The following is a 17106-nucleotide window of genomic DNA, read 5'->3' on the forward strand; positions in this document are numbered from 1 at the left end:
GTTTAAGAAAAAAAGTACCTTCCTGCTGCCCTTAGGGTAATGGCAGGGACATTACTCAGCGAGAGGCAGAGCTGTTTTCTACATTAACCAAAGCCTTGCCACTCCCGAGCACTGCAGGACAGCAGCTATCTATCTTAAAACAGTTTAAAATGTATTGGTTGATTATGATTAATATAAAGGAAGATACAGGAACAAAAACCTGGTACATCTCCTGCATGTTTGCTTAAATAGTGATGATCCTTTTCCTATATGGTTATTACTGACTTTAAATGCTGAAGCAAAGAAAAGAAAACTGGTCCTCACCACCAAACATTAAACAAAAATAAAAGACTAAAAGACATAAGTAAGGAGCTACAGGCTCTCTTGGTGATGCTGGCCTTACTCACTGGTGTCATGGACACGACACAGAAAGGTCAAAGCAAGCGGGACCGTGTAGGGCGGGCTATGCCAGGTCACCACCAACTGTGCCTGGGAGCTGGAGCCCGTCAGAGGCTAGAAGTACCTTGGAGGGTATCCGCACGCTCAGTTTCCCGTCCCAGAAAGATTCACCTCCGGCCTTAGAGTGATGCAAGAGAAACATGAAGCAATAATCCTTCTTCACGCATGTGTAAACCAGGCTCATAAGGTGTCTCCCAAAGAGTTCAGGCTAGCCTGTGCCTCTAAATCTGAACCCTTGCCATAAAGCGGCAGAGAAACCAAACCAACTTTGGTATGCCCCCACCCAGAGAACATGCCTCTCATCACCCTCCAAGCCCTCTTTGCTAACTAGTAAACTTCCTTGACATGTCTCATTTGTGTGGCCAAAACACAAATATTGCCACCTTCTTTTTGCTCCCTGAAACCTCCTACGGGCCACCTGGCCTTGAGAAGGGCTGCAGGTGGGCTCAGGATGCCTGTGAAGGTCTGGGCCACTGCACCCGAAGTCTGGGCAGCTAACACATAGATCTGAGTGGGAAAGTCTCGTCCGTCCTGTCCTGTGAGACATTTGGCCTGAGTCATGCTGTGAGAAGGCTGCAGAACAAAATGAGTAACAGGCAAGCTGGCTAGACATGACTTAAATAGATGGCCCAACATGGAGAGGTGATGATTTACCAAGGGCTACCACATAACCCTAACAGGCCAAACCAGCACCAAACACAGTTATCACAGTGTCAGAAAATTCTCTCGCTTATAAAATAATAACCAAAGTAATTCCCAGGGATCCCATCTATCCTTTCCCTACACCAAGCCCATCTCAAATACCAGCAGATGAGCTCTGCAAGGTCTTCTGTGTCTCTCAGAGGCTGTTGCTCTTAAAGACATCTTGAACTCTGACCAAGCACCTCAAACCTGTGTCCCAGTACCAATTTACATCCCAAGATTAATCATTGTAACATTCAAATCATGTGACATTCAAGATAGCAGTGACATTCAAGACCTCTAAAGAAAGCTTTTGAACTTTACAAGGCAGTCTCCACTGCTGAGAAGATTTAGCAAAAGTGTCTTAATGAGCAAATCCAAGAGGCCAATGCTGAAAACAACCTGAACTTCTACAAATTTCTGCCTTGCCACTGAGTAGATATTTGAGTGACTGTGACAGGACTTCCCCTGGACAATGTTCCTGTCTCGGTCTATTCTAAACAGTGTGTCATTCATCAGATACCTCAGGGACTCTGGGGGGGGGGGGCAGCAGAAGGCAATCGCAACAGGCCTGCGTGTGGCTTTCAGCACTTTGCAAGGAGACTCTTAGCACCTGGTAGGTGCAGGCTACCGGTGGGGGAAATTACACTGCTGACAGCTACAGATGGAGGTCGCGAATCAACAGAAAGTGTTACAGATTTATAGAGACACAGCTGAAGGGTTAGGCTTGTGAAGGAAGGAGGATAAATTTTTTATTGCTTCAAGGCAACATGTTCACTGAAATGAATGATCTGCAGGAGACTCAGAGTGATTTAACCAAGAATTAACTAAGAATTTGAGTACCTTGCTAATGATCTTTTCTTACAGCATTAAGAATAAATGCTTCATGGCCTCCATCTCTAGAGGAGAATGACTGGTGAGACAGGAGCTGCACAGTACAACATGAAGAAGGAATACAGCAGGCTCCAGTTTGAGACACCGTCCCTGAGCAGACACCAGCCTGATCTGATATGACCAGCCCTGGCACTGCTAAGCCCCTCTGTCAGTGGTTGTAGGGCCAAGGACACTCTTCTGTCTAAGTGTCTGACACTTCTCCTAAGTGGATGGACCCTGCAGATGGGCTAGTCTAATGACAGGGCAAAAACATCACTCTTCACACTCTCCTGTAGCTGAGACATGTTCTTCCTAGAGATGAGTCGACCCCAAAGCAAGCCACTTTTTTGCACTACAGGACATGCTCTGCATGTTCCTGGCCATAACCCAGACAGAATGCACCTCAGCAATTTGGTGTTGGGGGAAACTCATTTGCTACTTAGTAGAGCTGGTTGGAAGTTTTTCTTCCTTATCCACATCTGGGTGGTCTTGCCAGACCTAAAGATTCAACATGGAACTGTTAGATGGAAGTTATCCAGGGCACTTCTGCTCCAGATATGCCCTGGCAAGTGGAATGCTTGCCACAGGTTTGCCCAGCGTTCAGCTGTGTCCCGGCTTTTGTCCCTTGTACTGCTCAAGTTGAAAAGGGCACTAACTCACAGATTACACGGCTGCTGCTGGAGTGAGTAATATTGTTCCATGATGTTTAATATCAGCACAGACCAACTTTTACTAACACAATTTGATGGATTCTAATAGGTTTGCACTATGAGGCTTTTGCAGCGTGGCTTGTTAGGGCTTTTTGTGCTGAAGTCATGCAGACAGCACATTAGATTCTCAATGTCACATCTGACCAAAATGTATCCAGCAACACACTAGTATCCAACTCCGAAAGGTATTATTAACGCAGACAGCATGTTTCCTCAGATGAAACGATATACTTTCCCTCCTCCTTAAATGAAGTGTAATCCACAAGGTATAATTGTATTAGATGTGGAGTAAACTTGGAGCTAAGCAGGTCATAAATCAATAAATAACTCAGGCTGAAGCCTCATGGTTTATTGATTCACAAGCTGCTTACCCCCCCGCCCTCTGCCATATACTCAGCATCAAACACAATTATTGCTTAATTATCCTTTTTGAGCATGTACAAAGACTTAGATGCTTCACCAGACCAAGCAGACAGTAGTCGTGAGACTACCACAGTCCTAATGGGAGGACTTTGCTGCCTTTTGTTCGCTTCAGAAGTTCATTTAATTCATTTGAGCCTTATTCAATCCTCACTTGGCTCAATCACCTAGCGATTACAATCCCACCGTCACTGTCATTGCTTTGACCGTGCAGGACAAGGACAAGGTAATTCACCTGGGCATAACAGATTATGCTCAGTATTAGGCATTTTCCAGCCAGGCAAGTGACAGTGTGCGCTGAGCAAACTGCTGGCTAAAAGAAAACCAGTGATGTTTCTGAAGCCCCCTGTGTTCAGAAAGAGCTCTGAATAACAGAAATTCAGAGCATGCTACGCAGGGGTACAAAGTTCTTAAAATTTTTTGGACAAGCAACAGAGACCTTGTTTGTTGATTACTTTGAATTACCAGTCTCAAACCCTGAGAACATTTAGGGGCCTGAGGAGCTGAATATCCTATGTAACGAGAGTACACGAGCAAAAATACATGCTGACTCAGCTCTACCATTTGTGCAAACAAGCTGTTTCTACAGTTAGTTATAGCAGGCTGATTTATGAACAGCTGGCCAGGACAAAGCCTATTTTTTGCAGTATAATTCTCTTTTCCTCTAATTAATTTGTTGTAAAGACTCATTTTATGACCAATATGGCACTATATAATTGACAAGTAGTACGACTTTTTTTTTCTTTTTTCCCCCTGGAAAAAGGTAAAGACCTCATTACTCATCAGAAGAAATGTCTCACAATGCTGGCAATTGCGGAAGTCTGCATTTCATTGGGTCAGAAATACCATCGAAAGAGTCCTTCAGCTGTTTGGTATCTCTCGTGCTTTACTGTGCCTAAACCAGGAAAAGCATAATAAGGCAAAACCCGAACATTTTGCAGCTTTGCTGGTCAGTGCTGAAGATTCAAGGTTTAGCCCTGATTCATGCAGGCAGTGTGTGCACGCTTGTGGTTCCCAGGTCAGGCCGCTTTCGTGAGTGGTGTTCTCGACTGGCTTTGCAAAGTGAAATGCGTGTACAAGTTAACTTTTATTTCAGTCAAAAACTTTCGGCTTGCTTTCTTAGCTTCTATTGCACAGCATGTTTTGGCTTTGAGTCCACCAGACTTCATACTGCCAAGCCTTCAGTGGGATAGAAGTAACCTTTTAGGCACCTTGCATTGCATATTTAAAAACATCTGAGCAATTTAACAGCCTAAATCTTACGGTCTCTCTCTGCAATTTTTGTTGCTGTATCATTTGCTCACCTCTGTAACAAGAACTACAGTTAAATTTGTATGTTGGCAGGTGAATGCCTGGCCTTTTCTTCAGATTCGTCACTCTCATATCAATTCCTAACACAGGACTTTGCTACCACCATACTTCTTGATCTAATGAAATCAGTCTCCTCACTGTGATACACATGACCTTCTCCAAACCTTAGTTCTCATTAATGATAGTTTCTCCAGCTCTATGAAGTCCTGAACCTGTTCGCACACATACAATCGCACACATACAGGAGGAGTCTAACAGCTTGATCTAACTTTGGACGTTGCCCCATCTTTGAGCACAGGGCTGCACCAGAGACCTTCAGAGGTCCTTTTTCCCATAAAAAACTAAGCACTCACTGCAACTGCAAGGTATTTTCTGATCTCATCCAGGCTACTAACGTGAAACGGTCGTTGAAGCTCTCCCTCGTGCTCAGCAGCATCACTGTCACGCAGCTGAATAAGGGCGCTCCAACACTCGAGTTCAGGGTTGGCCCACGAGCGTGCCGTGTGCGCGTAACAAACGTGAACAAGTGGGACAGTCTCTTGTGCGTCCAAGGAGCTCACCACAGCGCTTCTGGGAAGTTATTCTCTACTTTCTGGCTTGCAGACGTAGGGGCAAAGTTATCACCGGTAATGCCACAGTTAGAGGGAGAAACCTCACCCCTTCCTGACAGACAGGACTGTGATCACAGGGTTGCAGGCTTATCCTGTTTACCTGTGACATTTCTGCTTAAATATGTTTCCCGAGGCTATTTCCAGTTTGCCCTGCACACGCTGCAGAATAGTATTTGCATGTGCTTGGTTCTATTACTTTTCCCGTTCTCATGAGGCAAGACGGCACCAGAGGCACAGAAATTGGAGGTCGGAGCCTGGCAGGAGGCTCACTGGTATGTTAATAGGGACACAGGGCTGTGACAGCCTCTGAAGAGCTGCTCGGGCAGGTAAATGCAGAACATCTGCCTTCCGGGCATCTGCAGCCACGTCTGAAAACTACTGCTGTGCTACACCTTTAGCTCTAAAAAGTATTTCTCCCCACAGACAGCACCGTTAAATATTTAATGGCACTGTCCCTCCCCTGAAAGCAGGCCACAGTCATTTGTGAAAGATAAGCGAGCCACGCGGGTGTCCCTGCATGCAGGCAAACAAGCCGCATGGCACCTCTGCCCGAAGCTTCGGAGAATCTGTGCGTGCCTAAGTGAACAGATACCAAACAAGGGCAGACAGCGAGGTTTTGGCAGCATTTGTGTTCCGCTGTCATAAAGGAGCTTGGAAAACAACGCTTTTCTCATGTGTTTACTGCTAGTGTGTAATGTTTTCAAACGCTCCAGAGCGATTCTGGAGCCTTAAGAGATGTCAGCTTTGGATGAATCCTCTGGCTCTCCAGTCACTTGAGTGCTTCAGGAAATCCCCACTCCCCAGGCTGGTTTCTGCCAGGGCAGATATACCGAAATAAAGGTATAAGTGCACAAAGGCTGCGCCAGAGGTGATTTGCTCCAGCCTGGTAGAAATACAGCCTGATAAAAACCTCTTCTGGTAACTCAGCCGCTCCCTGCAGCGGCCTCCTCTTTCCGAGCAGATAAGCTCAGAACTAAAGTCACCTTCTGCAGGGGGGCCCAACCTCACCTGTCTCCGTCTCTGGCCTTGTTTCTCCATCGCTTCCACGCGATCCTGTGCTTCTCCCTCCAGAACGAGCCTATATTTAATAGCAGCTTACTCTGCATACGCACGTATGCAACACATCTCAGGATAAAACCCCCCGTTCCGGCCTTCAGAAACACTACAAGAAAGCATTTCCAAAGAGGCCTCACTTTTGAAGATCTCCGAAACTTGCCCAACAGGCAAAAAGAAACATTGCAAATCACAGACAATCCCCAGGAAAAAATGGGCCATTTAGGAGGATCACAGTGGGAACGCTTTTGTTCAAGATGGTGAGGGTTTTTCCCTCTGCACTTGAAAACTGTGCGCCTGTCCTAGTCTCTACATTTAACAGTCACTAAATTTAACCAGCACGTGAAAGGAGGATTTGAAGGCTGTTTCAAATTAAACTTTCAAAGTGCTCATCAATGCAGAATTGTGAGTGAGCTACTACGAACCAGGAATATCTTGAAAAATGGTGGTATCTTCCTCTCTAATAACTGAATCCATATTTAAACGGTCTTATCAGAAAACTTTCATATGACTTTACAGAGGGCTGGAGATATAACAAATCGAGCCAGTCAATGATAATCACACTTCTTCACAGGAAAAAGTATTTCTCTTGCTTCCAGGCTTTCCTTAAAATCTCATTTTGAACATGCCCATATTTGTGATCAAAATGGATGCTTTGGAGGAAGAAAAAATCTGTTTTGTCGATAAGCAGATGGGAAGGCAAAAAGGGATGTGTTTACAGATACTTTCCTATTGGTTCTTGCTTCCAGCAACCTGTGTTGGTTGCAAAAATATTCAGCCCTCATCACTACTGCTAGATGTGAAGAGGACTGCCCTTAGAACCGGTTTTACATTCTTTCATTAAAATAAATCTCTTTTTTGCTCTCTACAGATTTGGTAATTATCTCCTCTGTTTCTTGATCAATTGATGGAGAAAAAATTGACCTGCTCTCCATCAAAAAAGCCCATTTGCACTATAGTAGATGAAGCAATAAAATCCTCTGCTCTAATGCAACTTTGATTTAAACATATACATGTTTATTCCCTCTGAAGAGCTGTTAACGCCTCCATCCTCAATCACTGCGGTAATTACAATGATTTAGGTGCCAGAATAAAATTAATACAGGTTGTGAGGCGCTACCATATGCCACATGCATACGTTGACCCAGCGTCAATGAAAACACACCCAGCCACGACCGAATTCAGCTTTGGGGACAGAAGTATTGCCTGCCACAGCTACTGCAAGGGCTTATTTGGAAAGGCAGCCCGGAGTGCCAGATCCCGCTTGCAGGGCAGCGCGAGCAGCTCGCAGGCAGGAGGAAAAGAACGGCAGTGCACCAGCACCTCTGCAGCCCACGCTACTCACTGAAGTGCCTGTACAGGAACCAAGGTGCCAGACTGTCCCACAACCTTGGCGGGGCAGGTTGTCAGCTAATGTAAATTGTTACAACTCTGGCAACTTACTGCAGCTCTGGCAATTTCCCCCAATTAAGGACCGAGTGCAGTGTGTCTGAGGGGATCCAGGGGTACTCTAGAAGACTATACATAGCAAACGTGTCCTGCCTCACATCAGCGTGGTGTTGCAAGAAAAGGCCAGTTGTCTGGTTTACTAATGGTATTTTGTTATCTAAGTCTCAGTGATTTCAGCACCTAAATATCTAATTTGGGCCTAATATTCTTAATACAGTTAGAGGTCAATAGTCGATTAGCACTAGCCTAGAGCAAAGCACAAACTAATGCATCAGCTGTGACTGTACAAAGTATGCTGATGTTTATTCTTTTAATTGCACCTTCGACCCTGACTTTTCAGCTTTACCCTAATGTTTAAAAATCGAATTGGCATTTGTTCTTGTTATGGTTTGTTTTAAATGAAACCACTGCAAAGCAAGGAGGCATAAAAAATACACACATCAGAAATCCCAGTGTAATCAGGCCTTTCTTCATACTTGCAATCTCCTGTCACACCACATTTGCACAGATTTATCTACTGGGATGTATAATAAAGCTGGTATTTTTCATTACTCTGGTATGGCAAATATTAGGGTGTGTGGCATTTTTTACAAACTAAATACAACAAAATTCAGAGTCAAAGAGAAGGGTGACAACTAATCAGTTCTCTTCTGGGCTGGGGAGGAATTATTCATGGCCTTCCATGCGATCATATTATTTCCATGGCCCACTGACCTCTATAATTCATTAGGGATGCATCTAGTCCACATTAGCTATTTTCAGATATGTCAGCAGAGATCCTCAGAGTGACACTGTACTCCAAAGCTCACTCTAATTAGTTCTGCTCCCTCTTCGTAGCTGTAAACTCGTTCACCAGACAAGTTTTTTTTAAAAAAGTTGAGAGAACTAATGTGGCATGTAAAGAATGAGGGTGCTCCAGCCATGGATTACAAACAGTGACTGGTGCTGCGGTTCCCTAAGATCCCCTAAAACATCAAAACTCGTATGTCTGCACCAGTGCTTGAACACATATACAAATACAGTCCTGAACTGGAGCATCAGCAGGTTTATAAGCTGCTCTCAATACCCTAAAAGCTCCATAGGCCTCTTACAGTCCACTGTGGAGTGATTTTATAACCTCTTTGAATATGACTGCTTTTCATGCTGTTGCCAAAGTAGGTCCTCCTCAGAAGTCCTGTCATTCAGACTAACAGAAGGCATATGGGGCTGCTCTTTAAGAGAGACACTCTGTCAGGCATTTGCTGCAAGTTTCTCACTTGAGCATCAAGTGCAGCAGCAGGAATGGACTGGAGAAAGCCAGACTGCTGCCCTTATCGCATGTGCTCTTCTCTCACCTCTTCTCTGCATGGCAGAAAGAATCCCATCAATGTGCCGGATATGGTCAGTCAACCCACACCTACTCTGTCCAGGACTCAGAGCTGAGGTGAGGTAGCCCAGGTGGTGGCCTGGCCAGTGGTATTCAAGGAGCTGGACAAAACGCATTAGTGGAAGCTTTACTTAAGTTTGTGGTAAAACATCTGGCTTTCTTCTCTGCTTCATCACAAAAATTAGCCTAAGAATCTACTTCTTACATTTGCAGTTGAGGTGTAGGGAGACACTGTCACATATTGGTGCAACATATCACTACTACTCAGTGCACCATAGCTGGTTTTCCAGGACTTGCAACACACAGCAGGGAGTGGAAACTATTACTTCAACAAAAGAAAAAGGCAGCCAACTAACTGACCAGTAACTGACTTGCCATGATGCTGAAAAGTGGTTCTCACCTTTCAGGAAATGAGCAATAGCCTGAATGGAGACAAACCTTCCCAGATAATGTTTTCGAGTACTGGTGAGGTTAATCTTTACTTCCTTGGGATGGTGCAAAACTCTTTACATCAGCTCTGTTGCATCTGTCCTTTAAGTTTTAGCAATAGTTTCTGAATACAAAATTCACCCTGGAAAAAAACTCGGGTCAAACAAACAGTAGTTGAAGAACTTCACAAGTTCTCCCCCCCCCTTTTTTTTTTTATTCTTTCTTTTTTTTTGCAGGTTCAGGTGGAGATTCAGCTCAGCACAGCCTGAATCCTAGGTTGCAGCTTCCCTCTCCCACTGAGGAGCTAGGCAAAAACATCTTGCTGTATGCCTTCATACTGTGCTAACTCCACTTCCCTAGAAAGCTACTGACCGTCAAACAGAAACCTAATAATTCAACAGCTCCAGGTGACATGCTTTCCTAATAATCAGTATTGGCAACATGTAAGAATATTATCATTAAATCATTATCCACAAGTATGAGAGACATTCCTGGGTGATTACAGGCGCTGAAAGTTTAATGCAGTTCCTAGATGTAACTCAGGTATATTTGAAACCATTACAGAGTTTTGTAAGTTCAAAGTGACTGGATAAAGTTGTGAGAAGGCCAGAAGAACTTAACGCAGATTGTATTTTGTCTGATCTTCTCAACGGTCCATGGACAACCGTGTGCAGAACAACATAGCCAATCTGTGCGCAATAGGGGTTTTGCCCACCATGTATGTGAACTTTCAAGCATGCTGTCTGTATACTTATATTACTTGAGTGAGGGTTTAGTCTGTATCACACACACACCAAAGCACATACACTACTGATGATAACATCTATCATGGTAAAAATACATAAGCAGTATTCCTTCTGAGTTGATGTAAATAAGGGACAATATAGAGCATATATTTATCTATTTCTAATGTGCAATTAAAATTAATTTATCACCACTGGAAATTGAAAAAAACCTTTGTCCTGTCCCTCCTCCAAAACCCACTTTATGAATCTGTGCACTCTTTTAAATTTATCTGCAGAAAACTTCTCCTGTGTCAGAGAAAAGATACTGAAATCTAAAATACACATAAGCCCAAGAACTGACATCAGATCAAGCACCAAGAGCTCTCCCAGTTCTGACTGTATAAATATGAGATTCCATTTAGTATTTGAGTGGCATCCAGTAATGATAACGAGGACTAACAGATTTACAGACAAGACCATGTGATAGATACTGTAACTTCTAGTTTGTCATCTTGACAATGCTCGGCAATGAGAGCAGCTGTTATTGTACTATAATACATTGCCTGCCATGTCTTTTTAATTATAAACCATGCACAAATGTCTACACTTTTACAGATACAAACATTCCCATTTATGAAAATTGCATGACAGCCCATGGCAGTGGGCCGAGCCCAAGAAGCAGCAGGTGCTATACCTGTTGCAACTTCTTTTGATGGATTTGAGATCTAAGGGAATGAAAGAGCAGTTTGCAGAAGAGCCTCTTTGTGCTGCCTGCTTGGCTTTGCTGAGTAGCAGAAGCAACATGAGGTGGAGGACAAAGCAGCTTGCGATAAGGTGTTAAAGGTTTATAACTAGGGCAGCATAATCAATGGCCCAATGGGGGTTTGCACAACTGGTCCCTCCACACCTGCTCCCCGCATGGTGTGTGTGATGGAGGCCTCTCTCACTACAGCCATCCACTCACACCCCTCCGTTACAGCTGGACAGCAGGCGAAAAGATACTTCATGGAAAAGGAAAGAAAAAAAGGGGGAAATACAAGTTCAAGGACATAGCTACAAAAGAAATCAGATCAAGTGAATGTCACCTTGACAAGTAAAGCTGTCGGTCACGCAGCTTGAGTTCGGCAGAGCTGCTACTCACCCTGCTAAATCACAGGTATAAAAGGCAGCACACAACAGGCACCGCATACGCTCAGCCATGGGTACGCCAAGCATGGCTGCCCCCATGACAAGCCTCATGGATGAAGCGAGCAGAAGAAAGGAGTGACAAGCGTGATACTACACTACTGCGTGACCCAGCAGAGCAGTTGTTTCACATTATGAAGAACTGCTGTGAAAGCATAAAATCGATAACTTGAATACATCATACTAAATCCATATTGAGGTCAATGAACTTTATTAAAAAATTGGTTATGCTCACCACTTTCTCAATTAATTTCTCTGCACTTTGCACCTTGGTTTTATATTTCTTTTTTCTTAAGGAGTAACATTCCATGCAACCAGATCACAACCTCTTAGGCAGACCTGTGATATTGACTTACTTTATAAACCTCCTGGACCTCAAGTATTGATTGTCATGCTTCATTCAAAGTATTGACTTCATTTACTCAATGTCATCTGTACCATGAAACAACGAAACATTTAAATAAAGGGTCACTTTATTGCTAGAACCGCAGCATGTTCCTCTGAGCGCAAACATGAACATTTGTCAGTGGTCAGAGCCCACTTCTTCAGGAAGGCAGTCACAGCACTGGAAAAATTGCTTAGTGAGATTGTTCTAAGTTTTGCATCTGTCCCTAATGTGGGGGAGGGAAGCAAAGGGCAAGTAAGGAAGAAAAAAAAAAAGAACTAAATAATAAACGAACATGAGATCAGTAATTCTACAATATTTAACAGTGCTCATCCGAAACTGAGATAGGTTTACACCCAATTCTGAGAAAACAGGTCACAGATTTTATATCTAGTCAAATGTAACTTTTTTTAGTATATATTCACATCATCCAGAAAAAACGCTTACGAAACATCTAGCAAAAGAAAACAACCACCACAAGCCTAAGGTCAGTCTCTTCCAATCAGATTTATGGCGCAGCATTTGAAACAAAAACAAATTTACTGCATTGGAACAAACAACAAAGAGGAGAGACAATTAATAAAGCTGCTGAAAACTTCAGTTCAGGATTGGGTTCTCTTTTGGAAGATATGTCCCAATAAATCATCAGATTCTGTATGGAAGCAGTTTGGCCAAGTCCTCAGAAGCTAGTTCAGTCCTTCCTGTGTCATCCTCTCCTGCCAAAGGAAAATACCATTCTGCCTTTACACATCATTCTCCACAGGTACACAGCTCCCAATGCTTTTAAAAACACTAAATCAAGCTTACAAACACCATGTGAAGCTTATTAGAGCCGTGTTCCAGCTGTGCTATGCTGATCCACGGAGAGGGTAAAGAGGAACAACAGACCAAAACAAAACAGTGTCCAAGCTTTTAATTTTCTCTCTATGATGAATTGACATGACTTCCTATGGAGAAGAACTACTGATAAAAGCTGTTCTAGGCTTGCAGGGTCAACAGAGGCCAGCAGAGACGGTATCATTATTGCTTTCCTGGAGGGTAAAATCTCCTCCTTCAAGGCTCCAGATGAGACAGGTTGGAAGGACAGTACTCCAAGAGGGCAATATTTAACCTCTCTGAAATTTCCATGCTCATAAAATAGCTGAAGAACCAAACGGGGTGCAGGACTGACGGGCAAAGAAATGGAATAAGGCTTTCATTTTACAGAAATACTAGGGGCACAAATCTGTCTTTTTTTCACTTCATTCTTTGCATACTACCCTCGGCGGAAACAGGAGGTGCGGTCACTGATGCTCAACAACGATCTAGCTATCCGGAGCTCAGTACCAAGCTTCAGCACTAATTTGATCAATGACTCTTAAGAAGCTGCTTTGCCTCTTCTCCCCCATCCTGTCATACTGAGTTGTGATCACTCTGTGGTAGAGACTGTCTTTGATGTTGGGTGTATACCACAGATTGTCAAGCTGGTACTTTACTCCCCCTTCCACGCTACTGACTGGGGGACTGTAGGCCAAATTTAGGACCTCAATGCCATCTCTCCAACTATGCCTAGAGTGGTGGCTGTGCAATGAACTGTGCGCAGTGACTTTGCAGAAATGTAATAGCTTCTATGCAAGGCTGGATGATGTATAAGAGAGAACTGTTCTGATTGAAGTCCTAATAGTTGAAGTAAACAGTTCTGGAAATGTATGACTGCACAGACAGAGACAGGTCTGCTTAATAAGCAAGTAGCCCTCTTGTACTTTACTAACAGACAACAAGCCTACTGGAGCAGCAATTGCATCTTTCTTTGTGCCCACATAACATTTACGGCATCCTGGTAGCCACTGCAATATGGAGAAGTCATTTGTTTCCTGCATAGTTTTAGAAAATATCTCAATAAGTTTGTAACTGACTACTTCTTCAAGGTATTTATCTCAAAGCACCATAACAGGACCCAACTTCAAGAATAAAAGCCCTTGGCAGTTTCTCAAAATCAGTACTTTTAAGATAGCTAAAACCAAGCTCTCAGGGAGGGGGAAAAAAACCTAAAATCCAGACTTCAGAGAATTCTTCCTGTAACCAGTAGATCCATTATGTAGAGACTAGACTTGGTGGGCTTTATTTGGAGCGAAAGTCTTTGGAAGGATTCTATGCATGTAATTTTAGGTACACATTTTTTTCTTTAAAGACAGTGAAAGGTTAACTAATGTTGGACTGTAGGAAAACCCACATTTATATTGTGCTAGCATTGCACCCAAGCCTTGAGCTGGAAACATCAAGTCTCCTTGCCTTTCCCATACTTAGACTGCTCTCAGACTGAGATTCAAACTGTTTGACAGAAGAGTGTCTCCATCATGCAGAAAACCCTCTATTGAGAAACTAGACTGAGACATTAAAGGGATATGGCCAGAGTCCCTGGAGGTAAAATGGCAGCGCATTAAATACCAGCAATACTCAGATGCTTTATGTATAGCCATCCCTGTTTCAGCTGGTGCTTTGTACAGAGATCTTTTCCGGCTTAATTTATTGTCCTGATTTATATGAACACGGAGAAGAGAGAGGTATGAATGAGTTCCAGGGAGATCTGACTCACAGGACTACCATGCTAGTACAGATTATCAAAGATACAAGACACGGGAAAAAGATGTTATTGATGGAGACTGGTTTTGCTTTTTTTACTAGCTGAAATGTCATTTTGAATCATTGAAAGAATTTAAATAATAATTGCAAATATGAATCACAATCAAAACTCAATTTCCTATAAAGAAAAACAGCTTTATGCACTGTAATAAGATATGGGTAAGATAATCACCTAAGAACCAGTAAAACAATAACCCGTAAAGCTGTACTGCTAGAGAAACATAAAGATTGAATACCATTTTATGAGCTTTAGCAAAGGGTGATTCAATGTCTGGCATAGAGCATGTGATTAGAAAAAAGCCCAAAGTGCTACAGAGGATTTGTGTGTGCCATCCAAAAAGTGCTGCATGTGTTATGGCGAAAGTCCTCATAAGTTATTTCAGTGACATAGCCCTGGGGAAATCTGCAGACATTTGCATAGTCCTGCAGCTCCAAGTCATGACAAGTAACTATTCTGAAACCCATCTTCTTCCTGTCATCATCATTTACCTTTCCATTAGCTCCATAAAAGCAAGAAATGAAGTAAGAGCCCAAGAAGATGCCCAAACCTGTGCTTTTGAGCTATTATTGCTATAAATAATAAACATAGGATGTACAAATATCAGGTGGAACCTTCTTTCCGATGCATGCAAAGCCTCATTTTCATATGAGTAACAGCAAATTTATAGGCGTGACCCGCAGCTAGTAAAAAAAAAAAAAAAGAAAAAAAAAAAAGACAGGTAGGTCTTCATATACCATCATGCCAGGCTGTGCCGAGGCAGACTCGAGTCCGTCCTCGCGAGACAGCCTATTCTAAAGCCTATCCTATTCCACGGTGGGCACAATGTCGTGCTTTCTCGCGGTATGTGAGTCTGTGAGCAGAGTCAAACATTTTTCGAAAGTCAGACACCTACCAAAGAGTGTCTTTCAAAATCACCAGTACCATCGTACGGCAATGCTTTCTGCAGATTCCCTCAGGGCAGACACAGCCCCAGTCAATAGGAGACTTGTACAGTCATGTGGCCCAAACCAATTTATTAGCCTCAAAAGCACATGGCCAAGGCAATGGGGATGAGAGAACGAGTGAGAGGCCTTTTAGTCCACGGTGAATTTGTGTCTTTCTCTCCGGCACGGCATGTGAGAATTGAAAAGAAAATGATGCAACTATCACCATCAGTTCCTACCACAAACTTCTGACCAACAAATACAGCTGGCTGTTCCTCTCCCACGCGTGCACAGAAATCACACTCTATCTATAGACTCCTCCACATAAAACGGAAGTGGGACTGATGATGTACTTGGACTCCAGGCTGGATGTCTAAGCGGGGATGACTTTACAGTGCTTGTTTAAAAGGAGGCCTAAAAGCAAAAATTAAAGGAAGGGATTGTTTGGAAAGTAGGAACAAACAGAAAAGCCCCCGATTCCTCACAAAAATCCCACAGGAAATCCACGACACACTATGGATGTGGATCCACAATCCTGGAACAGGTCTTCCTTCCACGTAAAACCCTCCTTTATGCATCCTCCCTTTTCACACATAGGCTGGGAGAAAAGATGGAAAATATATCCCTTGACCTTTGACAGACGTTGAAATAAATGTCTGAGCTAAAAAGGAACCAGAAGTACCAATCCCAAACTCATCTGTCCAATCTCCGTGTCGGACAGATGGCAACAGCTTTAGCAGAAACTTATCAGACTGCTTTATTAGTATATTGAAGGCATTTGGATAGCAATCACCATAATCAGCAGTTTCACAAGCCCTAGAAACTGTAATAAGCTTTTAGAGAGCAGTTGGCACCACATCCTAATTGAGAATGGATGCGTTTCACCTACCCACCCAAAAGCCAGAATGCTCTGTCACTGAATCTGCAACAGGGAGTTTGACTACAGAGAACTTGGCCTTTCAAAACGGACATTCATTCAGAGCTAAATCACCCTTGCAGTCCCTCCGTACATCCCAGAGGTTAGCAATGCCTCCTGAATAATTTTATTTAGCTCTGTCCCAGTAAAAAAGGCACAAGTCTTTTTTTAAAAAATTATTTTTAATATCACTTTGCAGCCCAAAAGCCCACTATCTCATCCCGAAGAACAGCACTTCTCTCTGTCTATATTTCAATTAAATTTAATCCTGGAACTACAAAGCATCAGTAGCTTATTCAAACCACTTCATTCCTTTTAACATATTCTAATTTTCTTCCACAAATCGTGATTTACAGGAATAAACTACGTTCTCTTTCCGTTTAACCTTTCATTCCTTTATTTCAATGAAGGCTTGCACGGTTTTTCCTGGTTTGGGGTTTTTTTTGGATGGTTGGTTGTTTTGGAGGTTTTGTTTGCGGAACAACGGAATGTTTCGCGTTTTTCCCCATAAAAACGGGCAACGTCACCCATGGCCTGAAACCAGCAGGTGGAGCCATGTCAGCTTCCTGCGTGGCGTTGCTGCTGGAGCGCAGCGTTTTCTTCTCCTTCTGAGCTTCCTTTGAAGGGGATCAGGCATTTCGGTCATGCACGTATTTTTCAGCTGGACAAAAACCACCTGGCCTTTCCCGCAGAACCTCCCGCCGTATCTCACCATTATCACTGCGCCTGTATTTAGCTGTGGCAGAAAGATATTTCTGCAGGAAAGCGGCTAGGTATTTCACAGCAACAAATCTGTCCAAGGTCTCAGCGAGAGCTCGGCTAAGCACTCACTGCTGGGATCGAATCCCCAGCCTGCTGATATGCATACGGCACCAAAGCAAGCAGCTCGCCCAGGAGGATTTAAAAGCCACAGAGGGACGAGGTTTTCTGCACACTGTTGCACACACACGTATGCAGAGGCAAAATCCCTGGCATACATGCCCGAGTATTTTCTCAGGAGTTGAGGCC

This window comes from Rhea pennata, chromosome 4, assembly GCF_028389875.1.
Source record: "Rhea pennata isolate bPtePen1 chromosome 4, bPtePen1.pri, whole genome shotgun sequence".
In the NCBI taxonomy this organism is placed as follows: Eukaryota; Metazoa; Chordata; class Aves; order Rheiformes; family Rheidae; genus Rhea; species Rhea pennata.